A 20,309-nucleotide genomic window follows, 5' to 3' on the forward strand; every position below is an offset into this window, starting at 1 on the left:
ACTTTCTTTTTCAAAATAAAAATAAATATTATTAGAAGAAATAATAGTAGAAATAGTAATAATAGTAGAATAGTAGAAAAAATAATTCAAGAATAATTGACCTTTAGCGCTGTACCTTTTGAGATACAGCGCTTTGAAAATCCTGTTATAATGGAGGCTCAATTGAGCTGGATTTAAAAATCACATAGCTGGTGGGGACGGAGGCTCTCCATACTAACCGGAGGAATGCTAAAAGGTAAATAGACGGTCGCTGCTTTCATATATGGAGTATACGGTTGTTTACAAACATACGCGTAGTTAGCACCAGTAGGTACCGATAGCCTAGCTACGTTTATAAACGTAGATAGCAGCGGAAAAGTTAATAACCCTCCTAGATGACAAATCCATTGAGAAACGGACATTTGCTCTCAACGGTCACGGAACTGCCATAAACGACCCAACTATGTGTACAGATACTGACAGATGTTTATAGAATGTTGTCCTGCATTAAATAAACATGCCCCCAGACCCTCCAGTTGAAAACCACCTGCTGTATGTGTGTGTGTGTGTGTGTGTGTGTGTGTGTGTGTGTGTGTATACAGAGCATCCTGCTCTGTATACAATATATAATACAATTCTAAATGAAATATGTTTCAGTATATCTGACTGTATTGTTGTATGTTATTGGTGATCAGACTCGCATCGCAGACATCACAAACAACCCCCACATAAACAACTATCTTTATTTCACTACAGATCATGGCCTCCGTGGTTGGAACATGTGTGCTGCTTTTGGCCATCGTACCTGTCAGTGCAGGTAATGATTGCTTTTTGTCCTGAACTCCAGAATTCCAATCTGACATTTTACTGTTTGACATGTTGCTGTTAGTTGACTTGACGATATCTTTTTTCTTTCTTTCTTTGTTATATCTCACTCTACAGCCTTTGTAAAGGTAGACTGTACATCTGAAAACCTTGGTCAATATGGCCAGGATTCTGTCCTTAAATGTGGCATCAATCCTACAGAAGAAGCATCAGATGCAATGATCACATATGTGAAATGGAAGAAAACAGGAAATACAACAAAAACATTAGTTGTTTTTCTCAAAGGTCATCCACCCGCAAATGAACCACGTTTTCAGGTTTCTGTGGAAAGCTTGACTGGCACAAGCAGGGATGTGTCCCTGTTGGTCAGCAACACTCAGATTAATGACGGTGGAGAGTATGAATGCACAGTGAAGACAGACCGTGGTCCAAAAGACACCATCAAAACCAACCTCAGTGTCACAGGTGAGAGCCCCATATTGACCATATTCACACAGTGGCCACTTTGCTTTTTCACATCATAATGGGGGTGGAGGGTGGTTATAAATTGTCACTGTTGTCTTTAATGTCCTCATGCCTTTCTCTTTGCAGCCAAATATAGTGCACCAGTAATCATAGCAGAGAAGGACACAGACACTTCTCTGATTTGTAACTCTGAGGATGGTTACCCAAAAGGTACAATTCAATGGTTCGATCAGGAGGGAAAAAACCACACCAGCATCTCTCAACAGGAGGAGCCTAAACCGATGGATGATAAGGATAAGGATGATAAGCGCTTTAACCTCACCAGTAAACTGACTTTGAAGAACTCAGCTTCCTCCCAGTACACATGCCAAGTGTACAACGCCAATGGAGTCAAAGAAGGAGAGACTACATTTAATCTATCCTCCAAAAGTATGTTTTTATTGGATTGTTCTGGGTTTGATAGCTTGACACTGTCTTTATGCTATAGTACAGTGTCATAGGACAGGAGGTAGATTCGTTTATTTTGGACACAAAGGTTACATTTAATATAATTCAACTGAAATAGGTGTGATGGCACTTCATGGGTTATAGGTAATCTCCAACCCGTGACAAACTGCAGCCCTATATGTATTTACATCCAACAGTTTGCCAAATAACTTTTCTTGATTGATGAATGTTTTGATTAACCATTAACCATATCATGATCTGTTAACACTAGTGCAAGCTGTGTACAGCCTACCTGTACCAGGTGCTCATTTTGTGGTCATGTTTTTGTTCTTGAATATTTGTATGCAGTGGTGGAAAAAGTACACTTTTTTTTTAGTTGGTTTTAAAAGTACCAATACTGAAATGTAGAAATAGTGGAAGTGGAAGTCCAGTGTTCAAGATTGAGTAACATACAAAAGTATTGGCATCAAAATACTTAAGGTACTCAATATGTACTCAAGATTCACAAGATTTCAAATGTCTAAAATGTATAAAAAACCCTTGGAACATAGCAGATCTACCAGCTCACAACACGTTGCATTCACGTTGTGAGCCTATTTTCAGATAACGTTTTCAGATAACGACACTGGCTGAAGTGGTTAATTCATGTTTTGTAATAATAATCAAAATCAACTAAATACATTTTGGAAATTTGAAATAGTCACAAGTTACTATCCACCAGTACTTGTATGCATTTCAAATGGACAATTGGACATTGCTGTGTCCTCACTCCTCAGTGTTAGAGAGAGAGAGAGAGATGTCTGTCTTCTACAAAACAAAACAGGAAAACAACGTATAATCCCTGCCAGAGGCGTATATACAATAAGGCGCCAAATCCATTTTCTGCCTGGCCAAAATCCATAAAATGAGAAAAAAGAGAGGACAAAAACAAGACCTGAGAGCTACAGTATTAATGGACAGCTGATTGGCCGTTGCGGTAGCACGCAACCCTCAATCACCCATTGGAATGTAAATGCATGCCTTTCAGCCTGTATCCTACTTGTCTGGCAGGTATATCTTTTTACCTAAAAACCTAAAACAGCTTTTAAACATTTTCAGGCTATGAGGGAGTCCACAAGATGGTCCAGGATGGAAAGGTTGCTGCGTCCAATATAGTAGCTCCTGTCGTGGTCTTGATTGTAGGACTCCTGATAGTATTGCTGTGGAGGAAAAGGCAGTCTAATGGTAAGCACACAAACACATCTCTGTCTGGTTATTGGTGGTATGTGTGCTGAAGTGATGTGATACAGTATGTGTCCTTAAAGAAAATATCAATCTTACGGAAGTACATATAATACGGTAACAGGTCCGCTTGCCCCTTTTCCATCTCGCCCCACTACTCTACCTAGCTGTAAATAACAAACATAATTCATGTTTGTGATTATTTAAAAGGTATTATCATATTAATTTATCATTGTTAAGTTCACTCTGTATATCCACGGGCATAACAGCATGATGATGCCATTACAAAACATGGGCTACATGGAAGAAATGTTATTAATAAAACGAAACTAACTGCTAGAAGGTCATAAATTAACTTAATTAAGCAGTCACCGTCTCTGTGACATGTTGTTCTTTCTAAATTTTACAGAGTATAGAGATCGATTACTATGCAATCAAATAAATCTGTATACAAGATAATTTCAGATTTCAGAGAGGGAGGGAAATACTAAATTAACTGTTAACTACATTTAAAAAAAATCGCAGGGGGGCGAGTTGGTAAAGGGGCGAGCAGTCTCGTATTCTAAAGTCAACCAAAGAGCAATTTACAGTATATCTCTATTTTGAATGGGCACCTGTGGCAGGGGATATGCAGCATACTGTACATATTATAGCTACTGGGCTGCAGGCTTCCTATTGTTGCGTCGTTGTTGTTGTATACTATATACTAGACTCTAGTATATAGTTTCAGTCGAGCAGATGCATGTCAGGACAGGCCAGGCATATTTATCAATGCGCACGACTGACACAGTTCCCATGGCTATATGAGTAAATGAGTAGCTTACAGTTACAAGAACATACGTCAATACGGTAAAAATCATTAAATCCAACCCTGAATTCAGAATCGTATACTTACGTTACACCTTTGACTTTCTGCGCAGATGGTTTCAAATATAAGGGGAAAGTATGCGTTGTCACTGGGTTTTTTTATAACAATGGATCTCACAGCCAATTGGCTACAAATACAAGTTCAAACTCAATTGATTTGTTACAGGTGGCCATACACCAATTGACCAAGATGAAGAGAAGGCAAACTGGCAAGGTGGTGAGGCTGCAGCAGGAGGTGAGCTCCTGATGTTTTCTTCTGCTGTTCCTATGGTGACAATCATTTTACAGATTTGTTTACAATTCTATATAATTGTATATGATACATCTTTCTCTATAGGCAAGAAATGTGAACATAGTGAAGAAACAAACACACTGGAGGAAGAACGATGTCAAGCGATGATTCCCTTTTCGGCAGCTCCAACAATTTAACACATGTTATCACATTAACCCATACGTATGTTGATCAATATGGGTAGAGTTTCTCACACTCCTCTCACCAAGATGTGTGCAACCAAAACACTGTTACTGAACCTTTTCAACTCTAAAGAGAAACATATAAAAATATTATGAAGGAACAAAAAAAGGATGAAATGATGAAATTAGCTGATCCACAAGCCTTTACATCTGCTATATATATATCATTGATTTAGGACTGTAACAGCGTCATAAATCAGCAAAAATCAAAGCGACAGACACGGAAGAGAAATATACAGGTACATACTCTAAGAGTCTCTAGCTGTAAGGTGTGTAAAGCAGATAATGCAATGTAAGCCTTACACACCTTTAAGGTGTGTCAAGCTTTTTAGATAGTAGATATAGAAGCATTACACTATCACTGAGGCTGTTGATACGTACCCTGTGCTACAACTGCTGCTGCGACGACTCCCTAACTCAGGAGGGCATGGGTGTGATCTATAGCATGTGTATATGTACAGTAATATATGAAATGTACTACCACAGCCTATTCTAGGGCCACCCCCATTCTACCAATAGACCACAGAAGTAGCACCACTATTTCTTTATTTCACATTTCACATCTTTTGAAATATTTTACTTTATTTTTAACGTGTTCTGGGTTTGAAATATTTTATTTGCAACATTTTCTGGGTACTATTGCACAAGTTCAATTACTAGGAAATGTGGAAGTGATTATTTGGAAATGTGGAAGTTAAATAGAGTTAACAGATACATTTCATCAGCCATTGTGTAACACTGTTAATCCATTTTGGCACCAAATGAGAAATCTATATATATATACGCCTTAAGTCCTATATGCTAAATTGCTCATGCAGGTTGTTGGGGTGGGTGGGAGAGGGTATGAATGTATCTGTATACTTGTATTGTATGTATCTATGTCTTTGTTTTTATGGGACCCCCTCGAGAATGAGATGCTGCATCTGACAAGGGGCTATCCCTTCAATACAAATCTGAATGTGAAATCTTTTTGGCTTCATTCTTAATTACTGTAGAATAGCACTTTTATCAGGTTTAGGGTATGTCTGCATGTCTTTACTGAAACACTGTAGAGTAGCCAATAGAAACCTATTGAGGCCTTCTTACTTCCTTATGGTCATGAAGAAGTATGACTGTAAACATCCAATGCCATCACAGAGCCAGTGTAATAATAGAGAGTGTGTTTTGGTAAATATTTGATATCAACACTGAGCAAAGGTTTATCTGATAAGAGGTGAAAAAAATAAATGATTAACCTTTTGATGAAGGCAGTGCTCAAGTGTATATGTTATTGTCCTTTTAGAATCTGTTTCTTTTGTCTTAGTATTTTTGTACTGTGATTTGAATAATAACAATAAAGTTCCTTTTTCTTGCTTTGGTTTGGGTAAAACATTCAGATGACCATATTCATATTTTTATACCTTTCCAGTCACCCTCCCACATCAACTGAAAGAGGCTTGCTGTCTATAGAATTGGCTTACATAAAATATTGAAGATTATTTATACCTAATGAGTTTGTTTCATATGACAGAAAAGGACCAAATGATCCGTTTATTAAGTAAGATGAGTTTGTTATGTGGAAATGCATATGGAAAGTGGGGACGGAGTGGAGATGGAGTGATACACGGATATTGAATATCCCCAAAATATTTGACTCTTAACATGCAAACAAATTGAAATAAGGTTGACTTTATACTTGGCTTTCCTTTTTTTCTGATTTTGATTCTGGAAAGTTATGCAAATTTGGGCATATCTTCCTATATTAATGACTAATTTGCATATATAAATGTACAATTTCAGAAAAATTGTAATACAATAAATCATTGTCTTAATTTGGGTTATAAGTAATCAACTGCATGGGGAAGTTTGGTGATAACTATATTTCTTAAAATGTGTCATCCTATTCACCTATCATGTAGTTGAAAATAACAAAATGTTTGATAAATATGAAAAGGTACTCCTGTGGAATGGTTATATATCAATCATACATGAATTGACTTATATTGGCCCTATAGGCCTATAAACAATTTTGCCCAAGCACTCATTTCGTATAGCCCGATTTTGGGTGCTCTATTGGCCTCCTGTTGGCGTGGGAACGCAATTGCTACACTTAACCTACATTCATAGCCTACACTTAACCTACATACAGCAGTAACCATTAACCTACATAGCCTAAGCCTAACACCACTGCAGTAGGCTAGGCCTATGTCAAGATTGTTATACTGTCAAGACACATCCCTGACCGCAGGCAGGCTTTGTATACTATTCATTGTTGATGGTAATTTTTTTCGGTAGGCCTATAGTCGTTTTTACTCTGCTAGGCCTATACTTCTCTCAGGTTAAAAATGCATGTGAGTGCGTGTGCGTGTGCGCGCAAGAGCTGCGCCAACCGCCAAAGCGCCAAACAAAACAAACATGCAGGTCTCTCCAGATTCCAGAATCCAGATAACGACATGAGAGAGTGAAACGATACGTTCTCTGGGTTTTAAATTCCTCTAATCTATAGGACTATATGGATCTGTATTGACTATTGAGGTTGGAGCATTTGCATTCTGTAGGCTACATTCCAGACCATCATTGATTCATTGACTTAATTCATGGAATTGTTACTGGATAACATTATGTAAACCACTCATTCTTGAGATGAGGGACAAAAGTGGAAAAAACATGTCCCACACATAAGAGCCTTATTTATGTTAAAAATAAATTAATTCATAAAAATAAAAGCACTTGCAAAGTTAAATGTAATACAGTTGTGTATTATTATGCCATTAATTTCATTATATATTTTTTCATATGCCATCTAAATTAGTTAAAAGCAGGCACTGTACCCAAAAAGGCCTGTATTTAGCCTGTCCCCAGCAAGTTGTCACAATTTCAAACTGCCAAAAAATTGTCTAATACTGTCACAATCACATAAATATACATACTAAATGAAAGTAGATTGTCAACAACATAGCAAACAATATACACAGTTAATTTTAATTTATATTTTAAATTAAATATCTCATATCAAATGTGTGTCCCACGTCTCCGTCAACTCCGTCAGGTTTTTTGAAAGTCTTAAATTAATCAGAAAATATTGTCGACAGATTTAGCCTGAAGACTCCTTTTCCAAGTCCTGTTTATATTTGTTGCAACAGTGGAGCACCTGGTCTGACAAGCATTCAATTGTTTGATATTTTAAACAAACAATGTTGATATCAATGTGGTCACAGCTTTTACATGTCAACTCCGTCAGGACATTATTATGATCTTTGTTAAGAATTCCAAAATAATGTTTAGTATTTTAGTTTAGGGTTAGGTTTAGCTAACAACTGAAGAAAAACTAAATGGATAAATTGTACTACAGAGGGTTAAGATGAAAACAAATGCCATTTTGTCAACTCCGTCAGACGTCAACTCCATCAGGTTTTGTGTCTGACGGAGTTGACATGTATCTGACGGAGTTGACAAAAGTGTTCCCAAAACAATAAAATGATAGTTTTTGAATAATGGGAAGTATTCTAATTTGGCAGGCAGTTAGAGCATGCCTTAAGGAACATTTTTGGCTATAGGGCCATCACAGATTTGTCTCGTGGTGACCATGGCAGCCATCTTCCAAAATGGCCACCACCTGATGTTATTTTACAATAACTCAAGTTCTACACCACCTAGGATCTTGATTCTGGTGACTAATATTACATTTTCAAGGATGAGGGATACAGTGGTACAATTTAGATTTTCCCTATGACCATGGCAGCCATTTTTCAAAATGGCCGCCACCTGCTGTTATTTTACAATAACTCAAGTTTTAGACCACCTAGGATCTTGATTCTGGTGACTAATCATACATTTTAAAAGATGAGGAATACAGTGGTACTATTTAGATTGGTCCTGTGACCATGCCAGCCATTGTTTTTCAAAATGGCCACCAACCTGCTGTTATTTTACCAATAATTCAAGTTATAGACCACCTAGGATCTTGATTCTGGTGACTAATCAATGTAATCATACATTTTAAAAGATGAGGAATACAGTGGTACTATTTCGATTTGTCCTGTGACCATGGAAGCCATTGTTTTTCAAAATGGCCACCAACCAGCTGTTATTTTACCAATAACTCAAGTTTTAGACCACCAAGGATCTTGGATCTGGCGACTAATCATTACATTTTTAAGGATGAACTTTCTCTGGGAGGGGTCAGGGCTTATTTCAGGTGCAGGTTGAGTTGCTACTGACAGGACATTACAGTAGGTGGGCTTTATGGACTTTGACTTGTCCCTTTCAGGCACAGATGCACAGTTTGATTTCACTGGCCACTGCAGGGAACTGTGGGGGAGAAACTTTGGTCTCTTGACACCCCGATTAGGTTCAGGGGTTTTTTGGTAGAGACTTGCCTTTAATGACATCGTTGCTGCAGCAGTTGATCTCCTTACTGCGAGCGGTGGCACACTCTGGGTCTCTTGGGCGTTGTATCTTGGTGGCCTCCTGCCAGTGTTTCTCCGTCCTCATGAGCTCTGTGTTCTGGGGCTCTTACATTGTCTTGGCTGGAGATTGCTTTCCTGCAGGGTCCAGCCCAGTCTTGTGCAGATGGCTGCTGGCCCACCTGGAGGCCCCAACCTCAATTGTTCGGTTGGTGTGATTAGGTGGGGTGGTCTTCCCCAATCAGGATGAGGGGTTTGACCCTTTCAAACCGTTGTAGCGGCAGTCTGGCCAAGTGTCTGTATTTAGTTGTGAGGCTAGATACAGGATATGATTGCTCACCCAGCCCCAGGTGACTTGAGGTGAAGGCTCCTTTGATTTGGTAACATTGCTTTGGTTGACATGCTGGGGACACAGAGAACGACACTGATGCCTTCAGTGTCTGCACATCCTGCCTGATAGTTCTGAAGGCAGATCTTCAGGTTTTCCGTTGAGGCAGAGTCTTTCGCTCACTGTTCACCTCAAGCAGGACTTCAAGGTGTTTGCCTTTGCACAGGCTATATGGCTAGGACTCGTGCTTCAACCACTCCGAGAACTCCAACAGGGTGTTGGTTGCTCCTGGGCCGCAGAGCATTGTGCGGCGGAATTCAACTCTTATCTCTGGTGGCAGCTTGTTGAGGAGTCGTGCAACTTGTGAGCCGCATCTAAGTGCTGTGTCTCCCTCTGGGCCTAGGGTTGTTAGCCTACCAGCGACTGTACTTGAAGCGCAAACTTCTCAAAGGCCACCCCATCGCCTCGACAGATGTTGGCTGCCTCCAAGACACTTGCTATTTTTCGTAACACTAATTTGTGGGGCTGTCCAAACTTGTTGTTTAGGTGTCACCCGGGTCTCTGTTGGTGAAGTCGGGTCTATAGGTGGTCTAGAACATTATTAGAACGTTATTTAGTATGGGGATATTAATAAAATCTGGTAATAAATTCCTTACCAAGAATTTTCTTCACCAATGTGTTTGGAAGGGTGTCTACTAACATATCCCACATTGCTTTATATTCAACCACCCTAGGGGAACTTTTGTCAGCTGCTGAAAGTTGGGGTACCATCAACAACCAATATAAGGCAAAATGTTCATTATGCTTATAGCATGTGACAAACTAGGGGGTTTTCATGATTCTGAATGCATTCTAAGCATTAGCTATGCACGAAAAACACTCATTGGGCTGAAAACGGCCATAGCCGTCATCACAAATGTGATTAGGTCAGCACATTTGGGCACATTTGGGCAAGTGGATATGGCCGAATTTAGCCCAAGGAGTTTGACCGCTAGTTTGGCCATAGACCCCCTAGTTTGGCCATAGCCACTTGCCCAAATGTGCCCAAATGTGCTTACCTCATCACATCTGTGATGATGGCTATGGCCGTTTTTAGCCCAAGGAGTGTTTCTCGTGCAAAACTAATGCTTGGAATGGATTCAGAATCATGAAAACCCCCTCGTTTGACATGCCACATGCTACTTAAAGCATAATGAAAATGAGAACATTTAGCCTTATATTGGTTGTTGATGGTACCCAACTTTCAGCAGCTGTCAAAAATTCCCCTAGGGTGGTTCAATAGAAACCAATGTGGGATATGTTAGTAGACACCTTTACAAACAAGAACATTCTTGGTAGGCTAAGAAATGTATTCCCAGATTTGACATTCTGATAATATTCCCTGACTAATTGGTAAAATAATAGCAGGTCCGCCATTTTTGAAAATGGCTGCCATTGTCACAGGATAAATATAAATAGTACTACTGTATTCCTCATCCTTGACAATGTAGTATTAGTCACCAGAATCAAGATCCTAGGTGGTGTAGAACTTGAGTTATTGGGAAATAACAGAAAGTTAGCGGCCATTTTGAAAAATGTCTACCATAGTCACAGGACAAATCTAAATAGTACCAATGTATCCCACATCCTTGAAAATGTATGATTAGTCACCAGAATCAAGATCCTAGGTGGTGTAGAACTTGAGTTATTGTAAAGTAACAGCATGTGGCGGCCATTTTGAAAAATGGCTGCCATGGTCACAGGGCAAATCTAAATAGTACCACTGTATTCCTCATCCATGAAAATGTGGGATTAGTTACCAGAATCAAGATCCTAGGTGGTCTAGAACCTAAATCAGTTCAACTTGTCAACTCCGTCAGATGTCCGTCAACTCCGTCAGACGTTGGTCACATGATGTTTTTGTTAATTTCCAAAGAAATAGATGATTCAATGTCAAATATTTTGTGCTTATGTATTGAAACACCAACTGAAATACTACTTAATGATGCTTTTTATTTTTTTAACATGGTTTTTATGTTATAATATTGAAAGTAAAGGTTGAAAATTAAGGATTTGAGAAATGGTATATTTCATAATAGTGTGATATTGGAATAAAACAATATTAAATTAATTGTATTACTTAACTTGACTACTAAAAGCCATTATAAGATAACTGAGGACTTTATAGTATTGTTGAAATTATCAAATTAAAATAAAAGGGATTTTAGTGTGTCTGACGGAGTTGACATAAATCAGTTATAAAGTGCATAAATGTCCCATTTTAGAAATAAATGTTATGCGAAAAACCTGTTCCTTCTCAAGATTGGTAGTTGAGACCTGTGTCTACAAATACATCCATTTCATTTTAATGGTTCTTAAAATAAAATAAAATCTGATTTGAAAAAGGTTTTGTCCCTTATCTCAAGAATGAGTGAAACATGAGTGCATATAATTTCAAGTACTGTACTTATGTAAACATGAGTGCATATCATTTCAAGTACTGTACTTGGAATGGAATTTCCAGGACAATGGAGGGGAGTAAGCCATTCATTATCCATGCATTGACCAACAACAAACGAACGGGTTCTAACTGGTTCTTGGTAATTGCTCGTTTATAGATTGATTACACCTGCTGGTAGCACAGCGCTAATCATTGCACATAGGCTATAGCCTACAAAAGTATAAAAATAGCTCCTCTACAAGCTCGTGCATGCGGGCTGCAGATCGGCTATTTTTGGAGAAGAGATTTATAGACATTATGTGCAAATATAAAATAGCTGTGATACTTATATGTAAGTGGTTATGGTGAAATAAACCATTAACACTAGTTAGTTTGGAGGGGGAGAGGGGACTAACTAGACTATTTGTGGCAGCGGTGGCCGAACGGATAGCGGCGCGGTCTAGATACCGGAAGGTTCCCAGTTCGAATCAGCCATCCGACACGTTAAAATTACCACCGCTGAAATGCCCTTGAACAAGGCATCAACCACTACGATGAAATGTGTTCTATGAGCAGGGCCTGGCTGGAAACAAGTTCTTGAGCTTAGCCCAGATACCCTGGGTAAATATAGATTTCATTTCATTTCATTTCATGACATCACCGTTTCAGCAAATTAGGCGGCATTCGCTGTACACACGGAGACGTGAAAGTCGCGTCTCCAAACTTTCCCACTCTGGAAGGTAGTTTCAAAATTAGCCGTTAAAGTCCCCCAAAACGCCGTCTCCGTGTGACAAAAAGGGCAGATCGGCTAATTACTTGCCCGAGAAACACCGAAATCGTCCTCATCTGGATGGCCCCTAAATGTTCTCCTTTGACAAACAATGTTCAGCATTCAGTTGAGTAGTCCCGTAGGCCGCCTACGGGACTCTCTTTCTGGATTCGAAGTATGGCCAGAGAGCAGGATTTGATCCCAGATACCAGTGTCTTTTGAGGTTAAGACATTGAAAAAATGAAATACACGTTCAGGAGTCATGTGGCCTCCTTGTTCGCAAAAAGGGCTGGCCTAGTGGTCTGGGCACCTATGCGCTTATTCATCGCGGGTTCGCGATCTTAATTGCATGCCCCCTCCTCCCAGTTTCCTGTCCATCTCATCTTAAAGCTATCAATGACGGCAGAAAAGCTAAATGATTTTCTTAAAGGCATATGAGCCACTTGTGTGCATTCCCGGTCAGTTTCGAATGACCGTTTGTCTCCTGGTGGTGGATTTGGTGTGCATGCTCTTGTGACTGTGTTCAGTATGGTCTGTGTGACATGTGCATGCTTATTAGTAAAGTTCATGTTCAGTTTTTCAGTTTTTCTAACACTGCTGTTGACCTAATCAATACAGGGATCTTGCGGAGAAGATCGTTCCGGGGCAGTGGGTTGAGAAGGCTGGCCATGACATAAAGGTATTTTTGCTGTCGTAACTTTAGTTACTGTCTGGATATTGTTTGGGTTTTTTTGCCAGAAAAGTCCTTATGGGTATTTCCGTCTTCAAATATTTCAGGGTTTCCCGAAGCAACCAGTCGGACAGGACTGTGGCGTATTCATGCTGATGGTGAGACGTGTCAATTAAATGGAATAAATATGTTGACCCAGTTCAGACTAATTGATGTTCTAAACACAAGTGTTGTATTTTCAGGCTACCTTGTACATTGCATTAGAGGCGCCATTTGATTACACTGTGGTGAGTTTCTTCTTCTTTTAATTTGTCTTGGATTATTATGGTGGCCAATTCATTTTAATTGAATTGAGCATTTCAACTACTTTTGACACTTTTATTTTAGAAAGACATGCCTGTCATACGGAAGTGGTGGTGCCTGCTCCTTGTGGAGAGCTTTGAGCTTGACCGGTATGATAAAATTCCTCTAAGAACTTACAAAGCTGTTTGGTTTAAGTGAAGGGTGGGTACTTTGTGTTTAACAGATTTGCTAACTGGTGAGAATGGCAGTAATTTGCTTAGTTTCTGTTTGACACCTTGGCATCTCTCATCTTGCCTGCCAAGTAGTTGCAGTTTTGAGTACTACAGCATGACGAGGCAAATTTAACTAAAATTATGTCCAATTGGCTTTTCAAGGCATGGAAAGGTTTTTGCCCACTGGACGGAGCAGTGCAGAGCACTCCTGCGAGGTGACCAGGCTCCAGTGTTCAAGCTGGCAAGACGCCGGAAGTGGCCTGAAGTGGTCAGTTTGAAATACAATTCAAACACTTTAGTACCATAGATTACTAATGCATACAGTTGCTTCAGTACCATAGATTACTAATGCATACAGTTGCTTCAGTACCATAGATTACTAATGCACGCAGTTGCTTCAAACACTTTATAGTTAACTAATGTTGAAGTGCATTGTTAATTTGTTAAAATGAGTATAGTAATGACAGCTTTGATCTTAAATGGATAGATTATGGATTTCCACTTTCGTAAACTGTCTCAATTGGCCTGAAATGTATGTCTTCAGATCGGCATGATTTGTAATGAATGAAATTAATAATGCATTATATTTCATTGTAAAAGAAATCCAACACAAATGTTCTATTCTAAGTCCTACCTCATTGATATAACGGTTCTATTGTTTTAATGTTAGACACATGAGACAGGAGAACACAGCTACGCCAAGAAGTGGTGGGTTAGTGTTAACATCAATTACTCTCTCACATATGCAATCTTTCATACAAGTACCACCACATATATGAGTAATTACAATTTTTTGTTTCTTTCCAATAGCCACCAGACACACCACCGATCTTAAAGGTAAAGTGCAAGAACTTGAACCAGAACCAATGATTATTTAAAATTGATGGTGGTGATGTAATTGTTTTTGCATTTTCTTGCCTTTTAGCTTCCTAACTGGATCCTGACCATGCTGCTGCTGGAGGTTGTTGTAACTGAGCGAGACCCAGCATACATGCGGCTGGCTCTTGTGTGCAAGGCCTTTCAGCACCTCACCATGAGCCATTCCTTCAGGGAAATGGCTCACTTTGCTTGGCTGGATGGTAATTAAAATGTGATACAGTATGTGAGTAAATCACCCTTATACAATTTAGATTGCTTTCCTACAACATAATTGTTTTACTTTTGTTTTTGGAACAGGTGAACTCAACTGGGACAAGTACCCAAGGATATTGGAGGAATCCAGGAAGCCATTTGCCATCATCCGGTGTCATGGGTGCGGAGAGATCTTCAAGGACTGCATTGGCTTCACAGGGAATGGAAAGCGTGGGGAACACCCACGTTACTACACAGACGGCATTCCAGGACTCTGTGCCTTCTGTCAATATTGACCCATTTCGACTAAAACCGATTCTACAAATGTCTTCTAAATCCTGACCGTTTTCTGAAAGACCCTATGTTTCTATGTCAGTGGTTCTGAAACATTTTCATGTCAAGGATCCCGAAAATTATATGTAATTGGCTGCCGACCCCCATCTGAAAATATGTTGTTCCAGGGACTCCCCCAGAAACAAAGATTTGAGTTAAAAATGCTCACTCTGAAAGAATATATATTCAAAGATGTGCGTCACATTTTCATGATTTGAGTGGTGCAACCTCTCTTACGGAGCGGTGGGTGGGTGGGTGGCTGGCTGGGTCTGAGCACGAAAACAGCATGGTTGTTTTTCACCACCTGTGCGCAACCTAACGCACACATATTAACTGTATATATGGTGATTTTGGGTGTGCCAGTACAGTGACAGTACAGTAGAGGGACGCGGTTTCGGACGCGGGACGGCTCGCTGGAATTGGACCAGGACCCTGGGTCCTGTGGGTCTGGAACTCTCCCACACGGAGTTGCACCACTAACCTCACAAATAGCAGACCTACAAGCTCGTATGAGCTTGTAGAGCTGCTATTTTTCAATAGCTAAAGTATAACATGATGCTTACAACACAAAGGGGTTCTGTTTTGATTGATTGTGTGAGGGGAGCTATTTGTAAATCTCTTTCTGAAATAAATCCTCTAAATACATTTTCTTGTCTTGAAAGTTGCTCCAGCCATTGCAGAAATGTCTTCAGCTTTATGTCCATCAAAACAATGCCAGTTAAATGTATGACTATAGCACTAGAATTATTTGAATGGAGTCGGTAATCATGTGTTTGTTATGGGATGCTAAATTCCACATGAGATGGCACATTACTCTCATACAGGGCTTAAAGCTTTCAGTCCTGAGGATTTCATAGGTGTCAATGAGATCAGTGCAGAGATTTGCAAAAAAAATCATTTTCAGTCTTTTTGCTTTAAGCTGTGCTCTCGTATACATTGAACACTTGGGAAGATGTGATGTTTTGGTCTATCTCTTTACATATTCTGTATTTTATAATCCTTTGTGTAATTTCATTTAAGAAGGTTGCATTTAATTCCACACGAGATAAGATTTTGCATTATTAATGGCTTTATAGAAAAAAAGTCCTCTTTCACACATGAGAGAAAAGAGGTCCTGCACACTGTCTTCACTTATGTAGAGCATCAGTTTAGTAAGCTGTACATTTCGGCCTCACAACCTTCATCAGGTACAGTGTCTGGTAACAACAGCAACAGCTGGGTAACTTATATAGGAGAACTCGGAGAGGCAAGGACCAATCAGAGACCCATACATGTAGTAAAGGTGGTATTTGTAATCCATAGTAAATAAATGACAGAGTAGACATAAATACGTATTTGAATATTTTCTCTAAGAATATTAAAGAATAGAATTATAGAATACCGGTAGATTACTCTTCATAGAATGTGTAATTTATAGGAACTGGGGCACAGCAGAGGAAACATTTCACAATTTAAAGTGCTATAGAGACCAAAGGGTTGTATAAACTCCATAAAGGACTAGACCAAACGGGTTAAACGGTCTGACCCACAGGTATAATGCAAAAAAACATCAAGAGTGGTCAATATAAAAAGGCTGAGTAAGAATAAATAAACATTAGACAATCTTTAAAAAAATTGTGGTAACACTTTATATTAAGGTCATCTTTATAATGCATTACAATGTGTTTATTAAATGGAATAATGTCTTATAAACATCAATAATATGCTATAGCATATTATGCAAAGTTTTGTCACTTTACTTAAAGGTCACAAAGTCATGCTAGGGTGTTATAAAATGATACAACTGCTAATAACCATTAAAGAATGTTGCCACTTTACTTAAAGGTCTCAAAGTCCTATATTGATGTTTGTAAGACATTATTCCAATACACATTGGTTATAATGCATTATGACACAGACATTACAGACACTATTGGAAGATGCTGCTATGACACGTGTAATATGATAAGTGTAATAGTGAAGTGTAATAGTGTAGTGTAATAAGTGTAATAGTGTATTAAGTGTAGTAAGTGTAACCCTGACCATTGGAAAACATCTCTCAAGGACAAGGACAGACGCATGCACACCGCACCGACGAACAGTCTGGTGAGACACTTGGCACTTGACACTTGACACTTGGCAGGAGGCAAACCATAGCCCTAGAGACCTCTCAGTGCTTGCTATCCCCCAAGAACACACAAGGCAGAGATAACCTCCTGTTAGTTCTGGCATGAGAGAAAGGACAATGGGCGGGTCCGCGGGGGGTGCCCTGGGCACGGCGGTCGATGGGGTGTGGTCAGCACTGGTTTCCTGCACCTGGCCGGCAGGACACTGCCTTCCCTGTTGGCTGGGTGTGGCCAGTGCTATAGCTGGTGCAGAGAGAGACAGAGAGAGAGAGAGAGAGAGAGAGAGACACACAGAGAGAGAGAGAGAGAGACAGAGAGAGAGAGACAGAGAGAAACAGAGAGAGACACACAGAGAGAGAGAGAGACAGAGAGAGAGAGAGAGAGAGAGAGAGAGAGACAGAGAGACACAGAGAGAGAGAGACAGAGAGAGAGAGACAGAGAGAGAGACAGAGAGAAACAGAGAGAGACACAGAGAGAGAGAGAGAGAGAGAGAGAGAGAGACAGAGAGAGACAGCGAGAGAGAATGAGAGAGAGACAGAGAGAGACAGAGAGAGACAGAGAGAGAGACAGAGATCATGTTCAGACAGAGAGAGAGACAGAGATTATGCCCCATCATGTTTGAAGAGAGAGACAACCCTAGCACACAACCCTAGCACACAACCCTAGCACACAACACACAACCCTAGCACACAACCCTACTTGTAGATCGGCTATTTTGTAAACCTTCTAGGGGCTATATCTCCATGGGGAAGGTATATTAGAAGCCCATCTTTGGATATGTTATAGAGCTCGTCAAGATGAACAATCTGAGGCGTGTTTCGTGTTTCTTGTTTTCTACTCGAACTCTATAATTAGCCAACTAGGGGCCAATTAAGGCACTTTTGGTTGTCGGATTGAGATATAACCTACATATTCTGATTCAGCGCCATTGGTTTAGTGGGGATAGAAGAGTTTTGGAGCAAAATGACTAATTTTTTTTAACTTTCAAACAGCAATTTGACGAATTTCTAAGTCTTCTAGACAGTTAAAACTAACACCATTAGATTTCCCTTACTTGACATAGTGGGGGGGAGTGTATTTAGAGGAATCCTTAAAAAATTGGATTTTTAGTGGCCTCCAACGCGTTAAAATCAATTAAAAATCCAAAATGTGTCCGTTTGTTTTGAGCAGGCAAATTTTTTCTTCTTCTCATCCAGCTGAATCCAATGAACTTGGTCCTGAGTCTCTACAACACTTCTAACTATCATAGGTCACGCCTGTGACCTTTGTATGGCGTCGAGGCCCTTTAAGGCTATAATCGACAGGGAATAACCAATTTTTCTAAAACAAAGGGTGTTTATCCATGTCTGAAGCACGGGGAATCCAATGGAATTGGTTTCAAGTCTCTACGACACTTCTAAATATTTTAGATATTATTATTTTTACAAAAACTACTTAGTCTGACTCACTTTTTCACGCTGGATTTAATGGAATTGGTCCCGTTGAAAAAAGAAGTTTTGTTATTTTTCTAGCCTCTCTAAGGCCTCTAAGTCAAAAACCATTGGATATTAGGGCCCCTTCTTTTAGTATGTTATATAGCTTGTCAGGACGAACAATCTGATATGTGTCTCACCGCACACGGACCTGTGGTTCTCAAAATTAGGGTTAGCATTTCACCATTCAATACACTCTAAGGTTTACCATGTCTATAAAGCTTGTGGATTACAGGTCAGAGTTGGAGAACTCTTGCTACGGGTGTCGCACGAGAAGGGCGGACCTATCGGAGCGTAGATCTTGGAGGGCTGTACGCGCCCATGTGAATTACTTGGCTGACGGACCTATCGTTCCCGAGCTATCGCGCATTGAAAACTAACCCTAACGCTAGCCAATTAAGAGAACCGTAAGTCTGTGTGCTGGGAAACGCATATCAGCGTGTTCAGCTTGTCGTGCTGAGTCCGAAAATGGTCTCACTTTTTGTTTCGAGGGCAAGGGACCGATAGGAGGCGTTTACACCCACTTCCTGACATCGTAGAGAGATAAGACCACCACCGTTGGAATCGGGTCAAAAAAGTAAGTGGGGATACATACCCCTTGATTATTTTAAAACATTGGAAATGAATGAAAGAGTTACCATGTGGGGGTCCCTGGGGGGGTCCCTGGGGGTCCCCGAACCTTGAGACCCCCAAAATCGCACCCAGGGGGGCGACACGATTCCAACGAACCCACCCCCGTCCAAAATGGTAGAGAAATTAAAGAGTTACCATGTGGGGGTCCCTGGGGGTCCCCATGGGTCCCCGAACCTTGAGACCCCCAAAATCGCACCCAGGGGGGCGACACGATTCCAACGAACCCACCCCCGTCCAAAATGGTAGAGAAATTAAAGAGTTACCATGTGGGGGTCCCTGGGGGTCCCCAGGGGTCCCCGAACCTTGAGACCCCCAAAAACGCCCCCACGGGGGTGACACGATTCCAACAAACCCACCCCCGTCCAAAATGGTTGAGAAATGAAAGAGTTACCATGTGGGGGTCCCTGGGGGTCCCTAGGGGTCCCCGAACCTTGAGACCCACAAAAACTCCCCCAGCGGGGTGACACGATTCCAACGAACCCACCACCGTCCAAAATGGTTGAGAAATGAAAGAGTTACCATGTGGGGGTCCCTGGGGGGTCCCTGGGGGTCCCTAGGGGTCCCCGAACCTTGAGACCCCCAAAAACTCCCCCAGGGGGGTGACACGATTCCAACGAACCCACCCCCGTCCAAAATGGTAGAGAAATGAGAGAGTTACCATGTGGGGGTCCCTGGGGGGTCCCTAGGGGTCCCCGAACCTTGAGACCCCCAAAAACTCCCCCAGGGGGGTGACACGATTCCAACGAACCCACCCCCGTCCAAAATGGTAGAGAAATGAGAGAGTTACCATGTGGGGGTCCCTGGGGGGTCCCTGGGGGTCCCTAGGGGTCCCCGAACCTTGAGACCCCCAAAAACGCCCCCATGGGGGTGACACGATTCCAACAAACCCACCCCCGTCCAAAATGGTTGAGAAATGAAAGAGTTACCATGTGGGGGTCCCTGGGGGGTCCCTGGGGGTCCCTAGGGGTCCCCGAACCTTGAGACCCCCAAAAACTCCCCCAGCGGGGTGACACGATTCCAACGAACCCACCACCGTCCAAAATGGTTGAGAAATGAAAGAGTTACCATGTGGGGGTCCCTCGGGGGTCCCTGGGGGTCCCTAGGGGTCCCCGAACCTTGAGACCCCCAAAAACTCCCCCAGGGGGGTGACACGATTCCAACGAACCCACCCCCGTCCAAAATGGTAGAGAAATGAGAGAGTTACCATGTGGGGGTCCCTGGGGGGTCCCTGGGGGTCCCTAGGGGTCCCCGAACCTTGAGACCCCCAAAAACTCCCCAGGGGGGTGACACGATTCCAACGAACCCACCCCCGTCCAAAATGGTTGAGAAAT

General features: G+C 41.1%; 2 long non-coding RNA genes across 2 annotated transcripts; both read left to right on the forward strand.

Annotated features, from left to right (window-relative positions):
* The first annotated feature begins 740 nt into the window (after positions 1–740).
* On the forward strand, positions 741–1,486 carry LOC306921663. The gene is made up of 3 exons (XR_013789810.1): positions 741–796; positions 922–1,269; positions 1,396–1,486. It is a non-coding gene; the product is annotated as an uncharacterized lncRNA (long non-coding RNA).
* Positions 1,487–2,869: 1,383 nt separating this feature from the next.
* LOC306922026 lies at positions 2,870–4,416 on the forward strand. The gene is made up of 3 exons (XR_013789877.1): positions 2,870–2,940; positions 3,971–4,039; positions 4,142–4,416. It is a non-coding gene; the product is annotated as an uncharacterized lncRNA (long non-coding RNA).
* Positions 4,417–20,309: the final 15,893 nt, after the last annotated feature.

The sequence above is a fragment of the Electrona antarctica genome (assembly GCF_951216825.1).
Source record: "Electrona antarctica genome assembly, chromosome: 4".
Classification (NCBI taxonomy): domain Eukaryota; kingdom Metazoa; phylum Chordata; class Actinopteri; order Myctophiformes; family Myctophidae; genus Electrona; species Electrona antarctica.